Below are 20,120 nucleotides of genomic sequence, written 5' to 3'. Positions count from 1 at the left end.
ACCTGGCTGGAGATCTGAAGCAGAACTTCGCTGGAGATCCAGACCAGAACTTGGCTGGAGATCCTGGCTAGAGATCCTGGCTAGGCTGCTGATCAACTGAACGCTGTCTCTGTGTCATTCCTTCTTTGCCGACTCCATCCACACCTTTGGGGACCCCTGGACCTGCTGGGGTTGGACCCCAGCAGTAATATATCCGTATCAAGTGGAAATTACCACTTCTAGACACAGAACCCCAAATAACTACATTAGTATAAAGCTGAGCCATCCTGCCCACACACAATCAGGAGACATAAGGAAAATTAACCTTCTTGAACCTCCGCATTAAGTGGAGGGGAGAAAAATCACAAGGACTATGACCAGAGATAAGAAGGGACATTTTATAAAGATGAAAAGATTAGTTCATCAGGAAGACATAATAATCCTAAATCAGTATGTACCTTGTAATAGAGTTTCACATGCAGAAAACAAATTTGTCAGAACTAAAAGAAGAAATAGACAAATTTGCCATCATAGTTGGAAATTTTAACATTTCTCTTTCATTGATAGATAGATCAAGTAGATTTTTTTGAAATCTGTAAGAATACAGAAAATATGAACACTATCAACCAACTCAACCTAATTGACATTCAAGAACAAAATGACCAAAAATGGTGGAATATACCCTAAAAGGCTCATGGAACATCCTCCAAAATAGACCACCTGCTGTGCCATAAAATAACCTCAAAAAAATTCAAAATATTAAAATCATAAAAGTGTATGTTCTGACCATAATGGAGTTCAATTTGAAATCTATAACAAAAAGATGTCTCCACTTTAAAAATATTAGACAACACACTTCTTTAGTCAAGGAAGAAATAATAAAAGAAACTAGAAAATATTTTAAATTGAATTATATTGGAAATACAACAAATGTGTAAGCTATAGCACTGCTTAGAGGAAAATTTATAATTATAAATGCTGATTGTTTAAAAAAAGGAAGGTTTAAAACGATGATCTAAGATTAAAAACTAGGCAAAAAGGAGCAAATTAAACACAAAACAAGGACCAGGAAGGAAATAATAAAGGTAAGAATAGTAGTTTAAAAATGAAAATAGGAAAACAACAATGAAAGTCATAGTTGGTTCTTTGAAAATTTGATAAAACTGATAAACACTAGCAAGACGGGGAAGGGGGAAAAGAAAGAGAAAGAAAACTTAAATCCCCAGTATCAGAATGTAACCACAAATGCTACATGCATTAAAAGGATAAGTGAATACTAGAAACAATTTAATGTCAACACTACAAGTGACGTAAGCCAAGAGAGAGAAAGGAAATCTGTCTTAAGAAACTGGATTTGTAATGAAAACCCTTTTCACAAAGAAAACTCCAGGCCAGCATCGGAGACCAGCATCGCTGTAGCAAAACGAATGAAGATGTTAAAAGAAAGGGAAGTTACAGAGCAATACCACTCATGGACATAGACTCAAAAGTCCTTAACAAAATGTAAAATAAATCCATCAATATAGTAAAATGGTGATCCACCAGGAACAAGTGGGTTTTAACCCAAAATAGTTTGATGGAATGTCCTAAAACAAATCAATATGATTAAATTAACAGAATAAAAGAGAAAAACATATAATAATCTCAAAGATGCAGAAAGAGATTGACAAAATTTAACATGCATTTATGATAACAACTCTCAGCAAACCAGAAAAAAAATGGAAATTTTCTCAGTCTCATAGAAAATATCTGCAAATAATCTATAGCAATGTTGGTTAACAACAGAATGATTGTATTTAAAAATTGTTAAAATGGTAGAGCCCTGGCCCTGTGACTCAGTTGGTTGGAGCATCATCCCAAAAATCAAAAGGTTGTGGGTTTGATCCCCAGTCAGGGTATATACCTAGATTGCGGGTTTGAGCTCCAGTTGGGGTGCATTCGGGAGACAATCAATATCTCTCTCTCTCTCTCTCTCTCTCTCTCTCTCTCTCTATCTCTATCTCTCTCTCTCTTCCTCTTCCTCTCTCTAAAAATCACATCCTTGGGTGAGGATTTTTTTTTTTTTTTTAAGGTAAAATGGTAGAGTTTGCATCACAATCCCTGTCTCTGCTCTTAGGGAACCAGATCTAAGACAAACTCTACCATGACATTAATGGACTTTAAGACATAAAGAGGGTCCCTTCATAATTTTTAAAAAAAGGACTCAGTTTACCAGGAAGCTCTAAAATATTAAATTTGTATGCATCCAGTAACACAGCCTCAAAATAATTAAGAAAAAATGGACAGAACTGACATAAGGAGAAATATACCAATCCACTATCTTAATAATTGATAAAATGAGCAAAACAAAAAAAAAGTATATAGAAGATTTGAACAACACATTTAAGTTGGTCGGCCATTTAAATTCTGTTCTCGCTCCATTCCAGGCACTCGGAGCACCGCTTTGCTTCTAAACAGGCTTGCATCCTACAAAGCCCATTTCCAGATCCTTCTGTCAGTTGGCTCAGTTTATATTCTGCCAAGGGGAGGTGCTGGTCAGAGATTCCGAGGCAAAAGGAACAGAGAAAGAAGCCCTTTTTCTTTTCTGTTTCTGATGGCGACTGCAGCAATAGCAGCAATAATCCATGTGGCTTCAGGTTGCTGGGGTCCTACACCACCTGTCACTGTACAGGCTCCCCGTTTGCACAAAGCAACAGCCCTGGTTCTAATGGCAGCAGAGGGTGCTCTGGCAGCTTCAGATATGCAGGGATCCGGGGCTCTTGGGTAAATCCATTTTAATTTTTTCTCCTGTGGGGAGGGAGATGCTAATTGCTTTCTATAGTTACTAAGCTTCCCCCCTCTTTAATTTTTGCTTTTGTAGCCCTTCTAACAAATTTGTAACCAATTTCCTGTGTTAGATTCTCTCTGTTTGAAATACCTAGAATGGTTTCCATTTCCCCGACAGAATACTGACTACAACAATAAAGTATAACATTGCCCGTAACACTGCAGATCCCATTTTTCTTCTCAAACATTGACAATTCCCTGGGTCATATGGTCATTGAAACCATACAGAAATTGTTCTCTGATCACAATGCAGTAAACCTAGAAGTAAATTGTAAAGTATAACTAGAATTCGAACATGGTTGAAATGAAGGAATGATAACAAATGAATCGAAGGGGAAATAACATCTAACACATAACAGCTTACACTGACATTGCTCCTACCTTTGGGAAGGGTTTGTTTAATCGGCACAAAAATCCACCTGAGGTAGACATTATTATTTTCTCCCACTTCTACAAATAGAGGAATCAGTGTCCTAGGAGTTTTAGTGATCTACCCATGCTCACAAAGCTGGCAGGGCCGGATTCAATCAGTAAAGCCCGAAAATCCATACTTGCAATAAAAATGCCATATTGTTTCTCATCATAAAGGAAATGAGAGCTATTTAAAGCTGGATAGTCATAAAATAACACTACATATGAAAACTTAAGTGATAAGGTAAGACAGAATTTATAAGGATATTTGTAGTCTTGTCTATATGAAAAATAAAATTATAGATAATTTCATATGTATATATGAAAAAATGAAATATATAAAATGTCTGTTGATTGTCTTTTTCACACAAGTTGAACATTTTCTGGCTGTAAATAATTGAGCTATAATTAGGAAATTAAATAAAGGTTAAGAAAAAATTTAGCAAAATAATATCAAAGGCAATGGAAGGGAGAAAATCTATACTAATAAAAGGGTAATATGCAAATTAACCATCACTCCACAACAAAGATGGTAGCACCCATAGCCGCAAACATGGCAGCGCCAGCCGGAGCCATGGAGCCGGCTGGAGTGGGCGGGACACTTGGCTTCCTTCAGGCAGGAAGCTTGGCAAGCCCTGACCGGCCAATTAGGGCCAGCCTCTGGGCGGCGGCCACAGAGCCGCCGGAGCAGGCGGGAGGCAGCTCCAGCTCAGAGCAAAAGTGGGAGGCAGAGGCTAGAGCAGGGGTGGGCAAACTTTTTGACTCGAGGGCCACAATGGGCTCTTAAATTGGACCAGAGGGCCGGAACAAAAGCATTGGATGGAGTGTTTGTGTGAACTAATATAAATTCAAAGTAAACATCATTACATAAAAGGATACAGTCTTTTTTTTTTTTTTTAGTTTTATTCATTTCAAACGGGCTGGATCTGGCCCGCGGGCCGTAGTTTGCCCACGGCTGGGCTAGAGCGAAGGCCCGGGTCCCAGGTGCCAGAGGGAAGCCGATGCCAGCAACCAGGGAAAGGAAGGCCTATTCTTGCACGAATCTTCATGCATCAGGCCTCTAGTAAATAAATAAATTCAGAAGTTTATGAAATAGCAAATAGAGATAATCAAAATCCAAAACTGATTTGTTGAAGATTCATCACATTGAAAAAAAATCTCTGGAAAGTCTCCTAAGAAAGGAAAGAAAAAGCAAAATAAATAATATTAAGGAAAAAAGGGAAACTCTAAATGATGCAGTCATTAAAAAGATAATGAAGTATTATAAACAACTGTGTGCCAATACACTCAGAAAATGAGATGAGATGAGTGAATAATTGGAAAATGAAACTTAGCAAAACTGACTCAGGAAGAAAAAGAAAATCCAAATGTCCTAAAACCATTAAGAAAATTTCATCAACTTTTTAAAATCCCACAAGGAAAAACATGTGCCCCGATGGCTTCCTAACTGGCTCTACCCAACAAATCTAAATACAAATTAAAATAACAAATCTGTATAAGCTGTCACCAAGTATAGGAAGAGAGAACATGCTTCTATTTGTGTTTCAAGGCTAATGTAATCTTGAAACCAAAATCTGACAAGAAAAAGAAAAAATGACTCTTTCTTTGGTCATCTCTATTCTGATGTTGTATCTATCCAGGGAATATTTATTTTACTTATTGCATTATTCTTTTTTAATATATTTTATTGATTTTTTATAGAGAGGAATGGAGAGGGCTAGAGAGTTAGAAACATCGATGATGAGAGAGAAACATCGATCAGCTGCCTCCTGCACTCCCCCAACTGGGGATGTGCTCGCAACCAAGGTACATGCCCTTGACCAGAATCGAACCTGGGACCCTTCAGTCCGCAGGCTGACGCTCCATCCACTAAGCCAAACCAGTCAGGGCTTATTGCATTATTTTAGCTCTAAAATTTCCATTTGTTTTTTTTTCCCCTTATATCATCTGTTTCTTTGTTGAGCCTTTCTGTCTTTCCATTCCTTAAAAGAATGTTCACTCTTCTTGAAGCAATTTGTATCAGCAACTTTAAAGTCCTGTTGGATCATCTCAACCTTTATTAAATTTGTATGATCCAACAATAACTCAAAATAATTAAGGGGGGAAAATGGTATATTTCTCAAAATCACCAACATTCCAGCTTTGGTGTCTGTTGATTGTCTTTTTCCACACAAATTGAAATTTTTCTAGTTGTCAATATGCCAAATAGTTTTGTATTGCATCCTGGACATTTTGAATATTATGTTATGAGACTCCAAGTCTTGTTTAAATCTCATAGAGAACAATGATATTTTTGCTTTGCCAGGATATAGACCTGGTTGAGTTCAGGTAAGGAGCCCTCTGTGGAATGTAACTCCGGGTCAATTCCATTTCCCGAGCCTCTCCGGTGCTGTCCACATCTGTCTGTCACGTGTGCCACCTGGTGGCCGTTCTGGGCCTGGGCCCGGTCCAGCAGTTCTCTCCTGTCTGTGGCACGCTCTGGCCTCCAGCCAATGTATACACAACCTGAGGGTGAACTCAGGAGCTTTTTAGGGTTTATTTCCCAAGCTCCTCCTGCTCGGCGATATTTCTGGAACTTTCTGATGTCCTGGGACTCCTCTTTATGGTTCTCTGGCCAGACAGCTGGGGCTTCTTTATTCTTTTCTGCTGGGTATTTCCCACAACTGCACCTATAACAGAGGCCAAGTGGTGGAAAGACAGAGACGGAGTAAAATAGTGGTTTGCCTTGCACTTTGGGACCTCAGCCCCAAAGCGTCCAGACTAGTGGTTTTGGGTGTTCCGATCCCTCCTAAGGGCGTTCCTGTTATACCCCATTTCGTTTCCTCAGTCTTGACATAGCACCTGACGTAACTGTGGTGGCCGGCAGTGACTCCGTGTTGGGTTGTCACAGGTGTAAAAAGTCCGCTCCGCTCTTGCTCTACCTACCAACATTCCAGTTGTCCTCATTCCAAACAACAAGAAGATAGGAAGAGACAAAGAATGCATCCTTCTCTTTAAGGACACTTCCTGGATTCTCACATAGCCTTCCCATTTACAGCTTATTTTCAGAACTTCACCAGGAGACCTTAACAAACGGCAGAGGAACTTTTATTCTACGTACCATTTGCCTCGTTAAGAAATGGTGGCTGAATGGATAAAGAAGAAGAGATTAACATATGGGCAATAAGAAGCAGCCTCCGTCACATGTATCTAGTTTTAATCCTCATCTCTAAAAAATATCTAAAATGGGCATAGAACTGAAGTCAGTCTAAACGTATTATAGAAGCTGGAGGATTATTCTAGAAAAACACGGGCCGCTCTGCATGTTCCAGGAGTCTCCCTGCAGTACCCTGGGAGGGACTTCAGGGCAGCTGAGATTTGAGGGTCAGGCAAGAGGATGGTTGTTGCCAGCCCCCACATACCCCTATAGACTCTAATGGCTGCCGATGGCTGTGGATGTCACCTGAGTGTGGTTAGAAGAAGAGCTTGGTGTAGGGTGGCCCACTAACCACTCTCTTTTCTTTTTATTTCCCTGCAGCCTCCAGCTCTGATTCCCTGCCTTTTTGAGAACCTTCACCCGGGGCACTAGGCCAGCCTCTTGCCATTCTGCTGGCTCTGGGGAGACTTGGGAAGAACACAGAAGTTACCCTGATTCTTTTTAATAAGAATGAATAAGATTTCATATGAGATCAAAGGAAGAAATTGATAGGAAGAAACAGAGTGTAAAAGAAGAAGAATTTAAAACCAAAGAGGAAAAAATAGAGGATATTCATGAGAAAGACTGAACTATTTTAGGCAGACATTCTCCCTAAAAGATCTCTATTTCTGTTTCTGGCACTCCTTTGTACAGAGTGTGTGTGTGTGTGTGTGTGTGTGTGTGTGTGTGTGTGTGTGTGTGTGTGTCTTAACGTGTTTTATTAATTTAGAAGAGTAACCTCTAAGTTTGGCCTGGGCAGCTGGATGAACGCAAATGCCATTCACTGTGCAGGGGAACCTGTGGGTGCAGCAGGGTGGGAAGTTCAGACCTTAGGCTCCCCGTGGCCATCAGTGAGTTTCTGGGTGCTGTGTCAGGGAGGTGGAAAATGTGTGGGTTCGGAGCTCAGGGGAAAAGCCAGGTACTCCCTGCGAGTGTCATTCAGAGGCAGATAAACAGTGATGGGCCTTCCTTCCAGGGACCTGGAGGACACACAGGCAGTCTCCTTGGCCTGCTCTCCTGAGAGGCTCTGACCCCCCTCACATTTCCACGGAAATTTCCACAGAAGAACATGGCTCCCAGGGCTCTGGGAGGGGGGCCCTATGGCCCACTGGGATAGGTTTTAATCAATGTGCTGTACTACCTGCACCCCCTGCCTAAATCTGTGGCATAATAATACTAATGGTAGTAAATACTTTATAATGCTTACCGGAGCTCAGCACTGTTCTAAGCACTTTAATATATCTTTTTTTTCTTTCCTTTTTTGATTTTTTTGTTAATCCTCGCCCTAGGATACTTTTCCATTGATTTTTAGGGAGAATGGAAGAGAGAGGGAAAGACAGAGAAATATTGATGTGAGAGAAACACATCGATTGGTTGTCTCCTGCACGAGCCCAGACCAGGGCCCGCACTGGGGAGGAGCCTGAAACCAAAGTATGTGCCCTTGACAGGAATCGAACCCGGGACTTTTGGTCCACAGGCCAACACTCTATTCACTGAGCCAAACTGGCTAGGGCTTTAATTTATCATTTCATTTATACTCACACCAAGCCCATGTAGAAGGCACTCTGATTATCCAGTTTCACAGACAGCACACTAGGGCACAGAGAGGGCACGGAACACGTGGCCTCCAGGCTGGCCTGGCCTGGCCTCCATTCTGCTGATCCTGACGAGGCCCCCCTTTCTCACACCTGCTGCTCACCCTGGCCCCCTCCTCTTCCTTGCTGAAGCCTGACCGAGTGCTCAGGCCTGACTTCTCTATCCGCCCCTGTAGAGCTGATGGAGCACCAGCCTGGCCCTCCACTGTGGGGCCTGCAGTCACATCCGGGTCTAGATAAGGCGAGGCCCACTTCTCTGCTGAAAGCACCATGAGCAGTCGCCAGGGTTTACTAACCAAGGTATGACTGAGGAAGTTCCAAATCGCAGGAAGAGAAAGCCTCCCCATTTCCTGCACGGCTCAGGGCTCACTGCCTGGATGGACCAGTGCGAGAGCTCCCACGCTGACACTCTCATTCCCGTTTGTGGAAGACCACCTATTGTTTTCATTAGCTGATAAGCGTAGACAGAGAACCCCCCCCCCCCCCCCAAGGCTGGGTTCCTTTGAAGCCCTAGCAAAGGTCGGAGCTGGGCACCACCTCTGTTTGTCCAGACAGTGGTAGCTGAAGCAACTTCCCCATCTGTTATTATGTAAATCCTTGCTGATGGGCTAGTCTGCCTTTTGGGGCGGGGGGGGGGGGGGGGGGTCACCTGCCTAAGGGCTATGCTATGGGTGTATCCCAGATCAATAAAAGCTTGGTGAGGCCTGAGCACCGGTGGAAGTCCTTCCCCTTGAGTTGGACTTGCTCTCCTGGCCCCCCAATATTTCCAATTATCTCTTGTCTTTTCTCTTTCATTTGTGTGCGGCTCCTCTTCCAGATCCTGAACCCTAAACCACACGGGACGTGGAGGGAAATACACTCAACACCTGCTAGATCATGTCCTGTTCACTTTATAACCACATTACCTAGACCAGTGCCAGGCACATTGTTGGAACTTACTATAATATTTGTTCAATGGATAAAGTAATGAATGAAGGAATGAATGGATACATGAATGAATGAATTGGAGTCCTTTATAAGCTCTATTTCTCCGTTTCACAAATGTGGGCCAATAGTAATGTGGTCAGGCTAAAATAGCACTGGTGAATCTTCTGCATCCTGTATGGAAATAACCTCTCAAGATCATGTAACCTGCTGCACATTATTCACAATGCAGGATAAGCCAGGTCAACTGACTACATGTGTAATACCCATTTATGCCTGCAGTTGTTTAGCCACAACATGGCCTTAAACATCTTTAGCGGCAATGGAGGGACATTGCCTTTTCACCATGGGCCAGTTAGCGCAAGACTATGAAATCACAAGTTCTGGAGTGAGACTTAATACTGTGAATGTGAGGATGGCAGGGGCTGTAGTGGAAGGAGCCTGGCCATCGCAGGCAGGCCGAGCCGGTGTGGGCCTGGCTGCAGCACCTGCTGGCAGGATGCTCATGTGCATGGATGCAGGAGCTCTGGACTCGGGTCAGGCCCACTTCTGCCACCTACTCGCTGTGGGATCCTGGGCCAGTCACTTGATCTCTCTGAACCTCAGCTTCCTTGCATTTGAAGTGGTGGGAATAATGTAATCTACCCCATTGAATGGTCATGAGAACCAAATGAGATAGTACACACTAATCAGTTAACAAAAACTGGGTCTTTATTAAGATGGTAAATGCTTAGTAAATATTGGCTGCTATTATACATAATCGTGGGGATATGCATTTGTGAGGATTAATTAAAATTACAAGTCATGTCCCAACACATTCATCCTTTTCTTTCAACCCCAACCCTACCCCTGTCCCACTATCCATAGGGAGAGAGAAAACCAAGGCTATTCATCGCAGAGACGTTCGGTGTTAGGAAAGGGAAATTTGACGCTATATGGGCACCAGTTAGGGAGAAAATGTAAAAGAAGAGTTGCAAGACAACATTTTTAAAAAAGCAAGCAAACCCACAGGAAGCCTAGAGACTATTTAAAAGGCCACTTATTGGAAACCCAGGAGAAAGAATGTGCCAAAGACCAAAAATACCAGGCACTCAAAACCAGCAAAGTCAAAGAGAGCGCCACAATGAAAAGAACACGTCAGAGCTGGAGTGAGAGCCCAAGCACCCGCATGGGCAAGCCCCCAAATCACAGCAGCCGACCGACCAGCGTTCAACAGGGAGCGGTTAGCAAGTACCCATACAAACTGGGAATTGCACCAAAACGACTTGAAAGAACATTTTGCGAAGAACGCCTGGGTCAATGAGGACTCCTTTCACTCCAGCACAAGGAGGAAGTGATCACCGTGGGACCTGCTTACCCGAGTTTGGAAACGAGAGAGGAAGCCGCAGAGAAACGGAGCCGAGCAGTGAGAACCAGAGGTCACGGTGCTGGTGTCCCACGTGTGGCTCGTTAACTATCTCAGCGAACACTCACGCAGCGGCTTTTCCCAGGGTCACCGGTGATTGCCGATGTTCTTTACCTTGAATGGCTGTAAGTAGATAAGCAGTCTTCAATGGCTCAGAGTCCTCACCATCACCCGCCTTTATCCAACTCTCCATCTTCCTTTATACTTGTGATCAAATCAAGGGCAATGACAGATGTTTCTTTTTGTCTTCATGATGAATGAGAGCATTCAGTCTTGAAAAGAATATTTGCAGCCAAAGGCAACTCTGTGAGTCACTTCTTATCATCAAGGTCAATCATAAAATCAGCAATAAGTTTATGCATCTACCTTTGCCATAGGGTCTTACATTTTCTCCACAATGACACAGGCCAGTTTGATTCCTTGCCTGAACATGTGAATGGGTACCTTTTCTCAGCTGAGGACCATACAGACAGGTGCTGGCCGAAAGCCCTCAGCTTTCTCTAGAAAGGCCAGTGAGCAAACTGAGAACACTGGTGCCCGCTGAGAAGGTGAAGGCAGACCCTGGGATGGTTCAGGGTGTGCGTCAATTTACTGGGCTACCGGATGCCCAGAGAGCTGGTAACATTATTTCTGGGTGTGTATGAAAGGGTGCTTCCAGAAGAGCTTAGTGTTTGCATTGGTGAACCCAAGACCGAAGATCGCCCTCCCCAATGCAGGTGGGCATCATCCAAGTTATTGAGGGCCTGAGTAGGATGACAAGGTGGAGGAAGGGAGAACCTGCTCTCTGCTTGTTCAGGGGCCTCCAGCTTCTGCCCCCAGACATCAGCAGCCCTGGTTCTTGGCCTTCAGACTTGAACGGAGACTTAGACTATCAGCTCCCCTGGTTCTCAGGCCTTTGGGCTGAACCTACAACACAGGCTTTCCTAGGCCTTCAGATTGCAAATAGATCCCAGGACTTCTCGGCCTCCATGATCACCTGAGCCAGTGGTCGGCAAACTGCGGCTCGGCAAACTGCGGCTCCCGAGCCACATGCGGCTCTTTGGCCCCTTGAGTGTGGCTCTTCCACAAATACCAACTTCTGCACATGGGCCATGAAGTTTCAATCGCACTGTACGTGCACGCCCGCACGTGGTATTTTGTGGTATTTTGTGGAAGAGCCACACTCAAGGGGCCAAAGAGCTGCATGTGGCTCGCGAGCCGCAGTTTGCCAACCACGGACCTGAGCCAATACCTAATTCTCTATCTCTTTCTGTGCATCTCCGCAGGTCCTATTGGTGTGTATAGTGGCATATGCTTATGCTAGCTGAATGTACCCCTTAAATATAATCTTGTAAAAAAGAAGATGGCACTTTCAAAAACATAACAAGCAAGCTGTGAGCCATTTAAAAAATGTAGGATCTACTTAAATGCCTATTTTAAACCTAGGCTTTGACATCGTGGAGATGCAAAGAAGCCCAAAATGTTATGTCTCCTATGTGCTAAAACTGATCAACGAAGAACCATTTATTGCAGTGACATTTAAAAATCAATTATGCAAATTTTGAATGAGTCTTGGAAATTCTTGTGGCTAAAAAAAAAAAAAAGAAAAGTCTGGGCTAGAAATAATGCAATGGTTGACACTTCTTTCCAGGTTTATTTCAGAAGAGAAACTTGGTAGAGTTGGGCACCCGGAAGCCTAGGAACCAGAACTTGGGGCAGTGGGAGGAGGCCGGTGAGCTGAAGGGAACAACACCTAGACCTCTGACCCTGTAGTTCTTCGGGATGTTTCCTTGAACCCTTCAGAGATGGAAAGTGTAAGTGTCCGTCCTAGTGTACCACGTGTCCTGTCTAGGCAGGAGGGGGACTGGTCCTCAGCAGGCAGGCCGCAGCCTTTCCTGTGGGTGCTAGCCCTTCCCTCCAGCATCGCAAGGTCCTCAAAGAACTCCCCAGCCTGAGTTCCCAAGGCTGCTTCCCACTGCCTACCGTCTGCCTCTACAGGCAGACACCTGTGGGAAGGCGAGGGTGCACATCCCCAAAGCCTTCACTGTCCCACACACACCTCCTCACAACAATCCCCATTTTGCTTGAAATGCATTTCCAGTTCCAAGGAGTGCGACCTCTCGGTGACAATGGCCCATGAGAGCTGCTGCTCTTTCCGAAGTACTGGAGAAAACCTTGTTTTGGCCTTCACGACCATCACACCATCACACCATCACACCATCACGCCATCATGCCATCACACCATCACACCATCACACCATCACACCATCACGACCATCACACCATCACACCATCACGACCATCACGCCATCACGCCATCACGCCATCACGCCATCACGCCATCACACCATCACGACCATCACACCATCACACCATCACACCATCACACCATCACACCATCACGACCATCACACCATCACACCATCACACCATCACACCATCACGACCATCACACCATCACACCATCACGACCATCACACCATCATGACCATCACACCATCACACCATCACACCATCACGACCATCACACCATCACGACCATCACACCATCACGCCATCACGCCATCACACCATCACACCATCATGACCATCACACCATCACACCATCACGACCATCACACCATCACACCATCACACCATCACGACCATCACACCATCACACCATCACGACCATCACACCATCACACCATCACACCATCACGACCATCAGACCATCACACCATCACACCATCACACCATCACGACCATCACACCATCACACCATCACGACCATCACACCATCACACCATCACACCATCACACCATCACACCATCACACCATCACACCATCACAACCATCACACCATCACACCATCACACCATCACGACCGTCACACCATCACACCATCATGACCATCAGACCATCACACCATCACACCATCACGACCATCACACCATCAGACCATCACACCATCACGACCATCACACCATCAGACCATCACACCATCACGACCATCACACCATCACACCATCACGACCATCACACCATCACGACCATCACGACCATCACACCATCACACAGGCAAGGATCCGCGGTAGATCTGTGCTGTGGCTGAGGAGGCCGGGTTCTGAGTGTGGAGTCAGGATGGGAACCCAGGCCTTTGACTCCAAATCCAGTGCTCTTCTCGGCACAGTCCCGTCATCCTCTGAATCTATCCCTCAAATGGTTTCTCTTTGTACCTCCACCTCGTCTGTGCCCCCAAAATATTCTGAAATGTTTGTAGAAGAAGAGATATTTCAGTGGGTTTCAGGAGGCCTGGGTACAACATAGGTAAAAATTCACTGCACTTTTGCCAGACAAGGCTCTTGCATTCTAATATCTGACCCTTTCCCCAGGCTTTTCCATCTGGAAAAGAACTGGAGTGTGCTGTTTACCCACTGAATCCCAACAGAACTCTCTGCAGTGATTTTCCAGCATCACTTTCAGAATTAGGCAGCACCCCGTGAAGGGAATGCAAATGGGGACAAATGGATTTGCTTTGCTTCTCTTTCATTGTTCGCTGTGTTTTGTTAACTGAAGACGCCCTGAATGAAAACACAATCGGGGAATGCCCTCCGGATGGTTTCTTGTGCTAGCTTGCACAGGTCTTTCTTCCTTGATTTAAACAGTCACTCTACCTTATTAAACATATAGGGGAGGCCTTGTGTCTTTTTCATTTCTATCCCAGCTTAAAGTGTAAGAGGGATTTTAGTATTTGGACAAATACAGGAAGAATAGCATGGGCAAGGGTGAAGAGAGAAAAAAATGAGGGAGAGGAAAATACCAGACTCATTCATACTCTATGTTTCTCTGCCGGTCACTTTATAATAGAAGATGGGCCTAAAACCAGCCAGGAAATCTATATATATATAAGCCTAAGTGACCATCACAACTGAACGGACAACCGAACAGGCTGCATGGGGCGACCAGGCCCGCAAAGGGGGCAGGTGGAGGTGACCAAGTCGGTGGGAGGGAGGGGGGACAGTTGGGGGTGACCAGGCCAGCAGGGGGGGCCAGTTAGGGATGATCAGGCAAGCAGGGAGGTGAGCAGTTAGGAGCCAGTGGTCCCAGATTGTGAGAGGGATGTCCAATTGCCGGTTTAGGCCTGATCCTGGATTGGAGAGGGTGCATGCTGGGCTGAGGGGAATGACCCCTGCATGAACTTCGTGCACCGGGCCTCTAGTCTAACATAAAGGTCAGATCTGGAAGGGTCCCTAGGGACCATTTACTTAGTTCATTCCAGCCTCATTTTCTAGATAAGGAAGCTGAGGCTCAGAGAGGCTAAGGGGCTTCCCCAAGGTCACACAGCGAATTATGGAGCAACCCAGGCTGGTTTCAAAGCCCTGGGACACCACAGACACTATCTCCCCCCAGTGAATATCAGCTTTCCCAGAAGTCAGTCCTGAGCAGTCTGTCTTCAAAGCCAAAGGCCAACTTCAGATTATTTCAGAAAGAAGAAGCAGGGGAAGTGGGCCAGGATATATCCTATTTCAAATGAGCCGATAAGAATTGTCAGGCTGTCACACTCCTAAGGTCACTGTGACTTCCCGAGGGTTTGCCCTTTGGTTGCTGCCAGGCTCCTGTCTGGATTATGAGCTAAGCCTCCACTATTGCAAATATTTACTGTCTCCATCTCCCCATGTCTCATCCCCTCTCTCCGCCCTTCCTTCACATATAAACACACATGCTTGTCTACGTTAACCAGATGAACTAGAAGAGATTTGTCTGTTTACTCTACTTAATTTGTAATTGCAGCTATATAATGGGCCCAAGGGCATCCCTCAATCAAACTAAACATAGCCATGTGAACATTAGAATCTAACTTCCTGCTACGGCAATCCCCAATCACATGATGCTTCCTGCCCTGGGACTTTGCTTAATTTCACAGAAATGTGAAATAAATGCGAATCTAATGTGGACCTCATTAAGAGGAGTGTTTTGGTAAAGTCCAAAGAAACCTTGTTGTAAGGATCCCAGGATGCTAAAAAGTCAGTCAAGTTTTCGCTCAGCCCCAAGATACAGCTAGCAAATAGTCACTCTAAAGAGCTTGCTCAGGGGTTAAAACCCAGTCTTGTAGTGATGACATGCAGCTATGCAGTGGTTAAAGAGAGTTTCATAACTATAAACACATGTAAAAAGAAGAAGGAATACAATAGGTATACACAAGCCCTACTAACACACACACATTATTGAATAAATTAATGAATGAGAAATCTATGTAGAAAATTACAAATAAATCATGTAGCTACTTCACTCTAAGGGAAGGGGATCTCCTTAAGTGCGGGCTGCACATAGTGGCTGCCTTCCAAAGAGCACCGAATGGAAAGGGGATAAACAAGAGGAACTTGACGGCGGAGGAGAAATGTGACAGACCTGCTTCAGCCCAGCGGTCAAGATCAACATGAACAGTCATAAATCATGTTGACAGTATGTACCTTTAATCTGATGCTTTACCTCTGTGCTTCTCCTCCTAAAAACGTATAGCCCCCAAGTAGTTATGAAAAAACACACACACACACACACACACACACACACACAAAAAAAACCCAGCAGATACATTCCAATGGAGAGACATCATACAATATACTTGGTCAGCATTCCTCAAGACTGTCAAGATGATCAAAAACAAGGATCGTCTTGAGAAACTGTCATAGCCGAGAGGAGCCTAAAGAGACATGATGAATATATGTAATGTGGTGTCCTGGTTGGGATCCTAGAACATTAGGTCAAGAGAGTGAGAAGACAAGCCACAGATTGGAGAAAATATTTGGAAAAGACACAATTGATAAAGGACTGGTATCCATAATATACAAAGAACTCAATAATTAAAAAAAAAAAAAAACCAAAAAACATTAAAAAGTGAGCCAAAGACCATAATGGGCACCTCATGGAAGAAAATATACAGATAGCAAATAAGCATATGAAAGATACCTCGCATCAGATGTCACCTGGGAAATGCAACCTGTACAACAATGAGATACCACTACACACCTATCAGAATGGCCCAAATCTAAAACACAACACCAAATGCTGGCGAGGATGTGGAACAATAGGAACTCTCACTTATGACTGGTGGGAATACAAAATGGTGCACCACTTTGGAAGGTGGTTTGGCAATTTCTTATAAAACTAAACATGCTCTTACCATATGATCTAGCAATTTCACTTCTTGATATTTACCCAAACGAGTTGAAAATTTGTGTCCACACAAAAACCTGCCCAGGGCAACAGGAGCAAGGGGGAAAGCTTCAGACCACCAGAAGGCAGTATCTAGATTAGCACAATCCAATCAATTTTCGAAGCACACTTAGCACAGTGAGAAGGGAATGAGGATGTCAGGAAAGATTTCACAACACAAGTCCAGATGAATTTTAGAGGACATTTATGAAAACTGGGGTCAGTGAAACAAGGAGGGCCTAGGACAGTGATGGCGAACCTTTTGAGCTCGGCGTGTCAGCATTTTGAAAAACCCTAACTCTGGTGCCGTGTAGCATATAGAAATTTTTTGATATTTGCAACCATAGTAAAACAAAGACTTCTATTTTTGATATTTATTTTATATATTTAAATGCCATTTAACAAAGAAAAATCAACCAAAAAAATGAGTTCGCGTGTCACCTCTGACACGTGTGTCATAGGTTCGCCATCACTGGCCTAGGATAACAGGAGAGGGACTAGGTGGGGAAATGAGCCTCAGCTGGGCTGCTTTGGCTCACTGAGAAGTCAGAAAAAAGGAGACCTTGGGGACAGGGTCAGAGGATTAGCCTGGGACAGGCTGCTGCTCCCCATTGCACCCTGGTTGCAAGCCGCATGGGGTTCCTTAGAGTTTAGGAGCTGCATGCCTGTGGGGAAACAAGAGGGAAAAAGGAAAAGGTGCGATGGAAACTTCATTCTTGAGGGTTTTTAAAGGCTGGAAGTTTAGGGGTTCTAGGGAAGATCTCAACAGAATATTCATCAGTTTTCTGCTGATGCACCAAAACGAGATTTATTTCCTTAACTTCAGCTGTCCTTGGGGGTGATTGGCAAAGGGCACTCATTGGATTTCTGCTATCTGTCTCCCTGAGAAGGGTGATTTATGCTATTTACCCTCTGGTTGGGGCAGAGAAGTGCAAAGCATTTACTCTTAAATGTCCTGGTTTAGGAAAGATAGGATTTACTAGATGGGCGCAAACTGCTTGGCATCTAGATTTACTAGATGGCTGAAAACTGTATATTTAACTGTCTGTTTCCCTATTCCACTTGTTCTAGCTTACTGGCCTGTCTCAAGACCACCCCATTGGAGCAATGGTTTTGAAAGGATTCAAGATGGAGTGTGCATCCTGGGACGACTCCCCTGGGTGCCTACGGCTCTAAGCTGCCCATCATAGCCAAATCCCTCATGGTCCTTCATTAGCAACCTCAGTTCACCAAGATGATACCTCAACCCGGGGATGGAGTAATGGCCCTGGGGAAGAATTAGAATTATGGAGATGAAGAAGTACACCAATTCCCTAGAATAGATACTTTCTTGTTAAGCTTAAGAATAGATTTTGTGAACATTGGTACAATCTGTGTATATTTTGTGAACATTGGTACAATCTGTGTATCGTCTAAAATGTTTGCAAGAATTTGGTATATTAGGTCATAAAGCATTACCTTGTGATTCCAGTTTAAATAGGATGCTTGAGTGGTTAATTTTAGATTGTGATTTTTAGGATTGTTAAGAGAAGTTTACTGGAGCACTTAAGATTAATAGGCACTGGTACGTCTGGGACATTCATTCGATTTGTTAACGTTAAGTACTTGAAAATTGTTTTTAGCTCAGACATGTACAACCCTCTAAATCTAAAAGTGGAATATATTATCTTTATAAATAATGCCTATAATACTTAAATGAATTTTATTAACAGGGTTAAGTAGGGCTGTTTCATAAGTAAAATTATAAGACACAAATTGAATGTAAAAGTTTATTGGAAACCCAGGTTACTTAATTTGTAACATTCATAATTCAACGATTTATTGTAAATCCCCCTGAACAGACCTCAGGATGGCGGAGATGTCGCTCTGGCCAAGTGTAGGAGCTTCAGGAAGCCTTCATCCTAATGTTCCTCCATTACTAGCCCGGGACCTTGGCTAAGTCTCTATCTCTCTGGTCCTTAAGTTTTTCCCATTCCTACAGTAAGGGAGATCGCCTAAAGCAGTGATGGCGAACCTATGACACGCGTGTCAGAGGTGACACGCATACTCATTTTTTTGGTTGATTTTTCTTCGTTAAATGGCATTTAAATATATAAAATAAATATCAAAAATATAGGTCTTTGTTTTACTATGGTTGCAAATATCAAAAAATTTCTCTATGTGACACGGCACCAGAGTTAAGTTAGGGTTTTTCAAAATGCTGACACGCCGAGCTCAAAAGGTTCACCATCACTGGCCTAAAGCCCCCTCCAGATCTAACATTCTAGAATTCCAGGCTACTGTTCCATTTGCCCTTGGTTTTGCTGTTGCTCAGGAAGGCTGCCACACCTTGGGAACCATCCTGCCTGGCTGCCCTCCAGGGACTCTTTGTTTATGGCTTTTGATAGCATCCTACTGACTTGTTTATTTTTGGAAAACGTTTCCTTCCTCAAACCTAGCTAGGGCAACAGGACAAATCATAAACAGGGAAAGCCTCATGATCAACAAAACGTTCTGACTCTTCTAACCCCCGGAAGTTCAAGAAAAAGAGCCATATCTTGACCTAGACATTTTGGGTCTTAGAGTTGATTGTTTATGCCACTTTGTTTGTCCACACAATGTCAAAATACCTGGTCAAGGAAGTCCCTTCCATTCCCAAATCAGTCAGATCTAGTCAAACGGTTCAACAAGACTGACTATCTTATAGGTAAAGCAACCAGTTGCTTGTCTTTGGGACGGGTTATTAGCTGAGCTGGCTCTTCCACCAGCAAAATTATGATGTTGGAGAGGTTGTTCCCATGTGCTGGTGGAATCTCCCACTACCTTTCGGGATTTCTCTCGAATCCCTCCTTGGCATTCCCTTCACCCATGTTCCAATCTCACTGATTGTGCTCTGGGTCAGTTCTCAGCGCCACCACATATTAAATGAGCAAATGACTGGGTCATGCACCGCCTACTATAACTCCATGCTCTGCAATGTCAGTGCCCCAGGGATGTGCAATGACCCTCTGTGTAACCTTGGACAAGCTAATGACTTTTCTGAGCTCATTTCTTCATCTGCAAAAGGGGGCAATAATACTTACGTCACACGATAGCTTTGAGGGTTTAATTAGAAAATGTATATAAAATATTTAGCATGGAGATTAGCACAAAGTAAGCACTCAGAAAACAGTATCTTTTTCTCTTTTTCTTTTCTTTTCCTTTCTTTTCTTCCCTTTTTAATCCTCACCCAACGGTATTTTCTTTATTGATTCTAGAGAGAGAGGAAGAGAGAGAGAGGAAGAGAAACATTGACGTGAGAGATAAACATCAATTGGTTGCCTTTCATGCGTACCCTGACAGGGAATTAAACCTGCAACCTGAGTATGTGTCCTGACTGGGAATCGAACCTGCTACCCTTTGGTGTACAGGGCAGTGTTGCAATCAATTGAGCCACTGTCCAGGGCATCATCTTTTTAAATAATTATTAATAACACTTGAATTGAAAAGACCTTCAACATATGTGGAATCTCCATCAGAAAAACCAGCCTCCTTGCCATCCATCAAGTCCACTCCTAAGACAGCATGCGTGGTGTGGAACTGAGTCCTCGCACCTACCTTGACTGAAGTTGGCAGATGAAGACACAGGTTGCCTCTCTGGAGACTGGAGGA

The sequence above is a fragment of the Myotis myotis genome, unplaced genomic scaffold (genome assembly GCF_014108235.1).
Source record: "Myotis myotis isolate mMyoMyo1 unplaced genomic scaffold, mMyoMyo1.p scaffold_m19_p_1, whole genome shotgun sequence".
NCBI lineage: Eukaryota > Metazoa > Chordata > Mammalia > Chiroptera > Vespertilionidae > Myotis > Myotis myotis.
Note: the sequence above shows the minus strand (reverse complement) of the source record.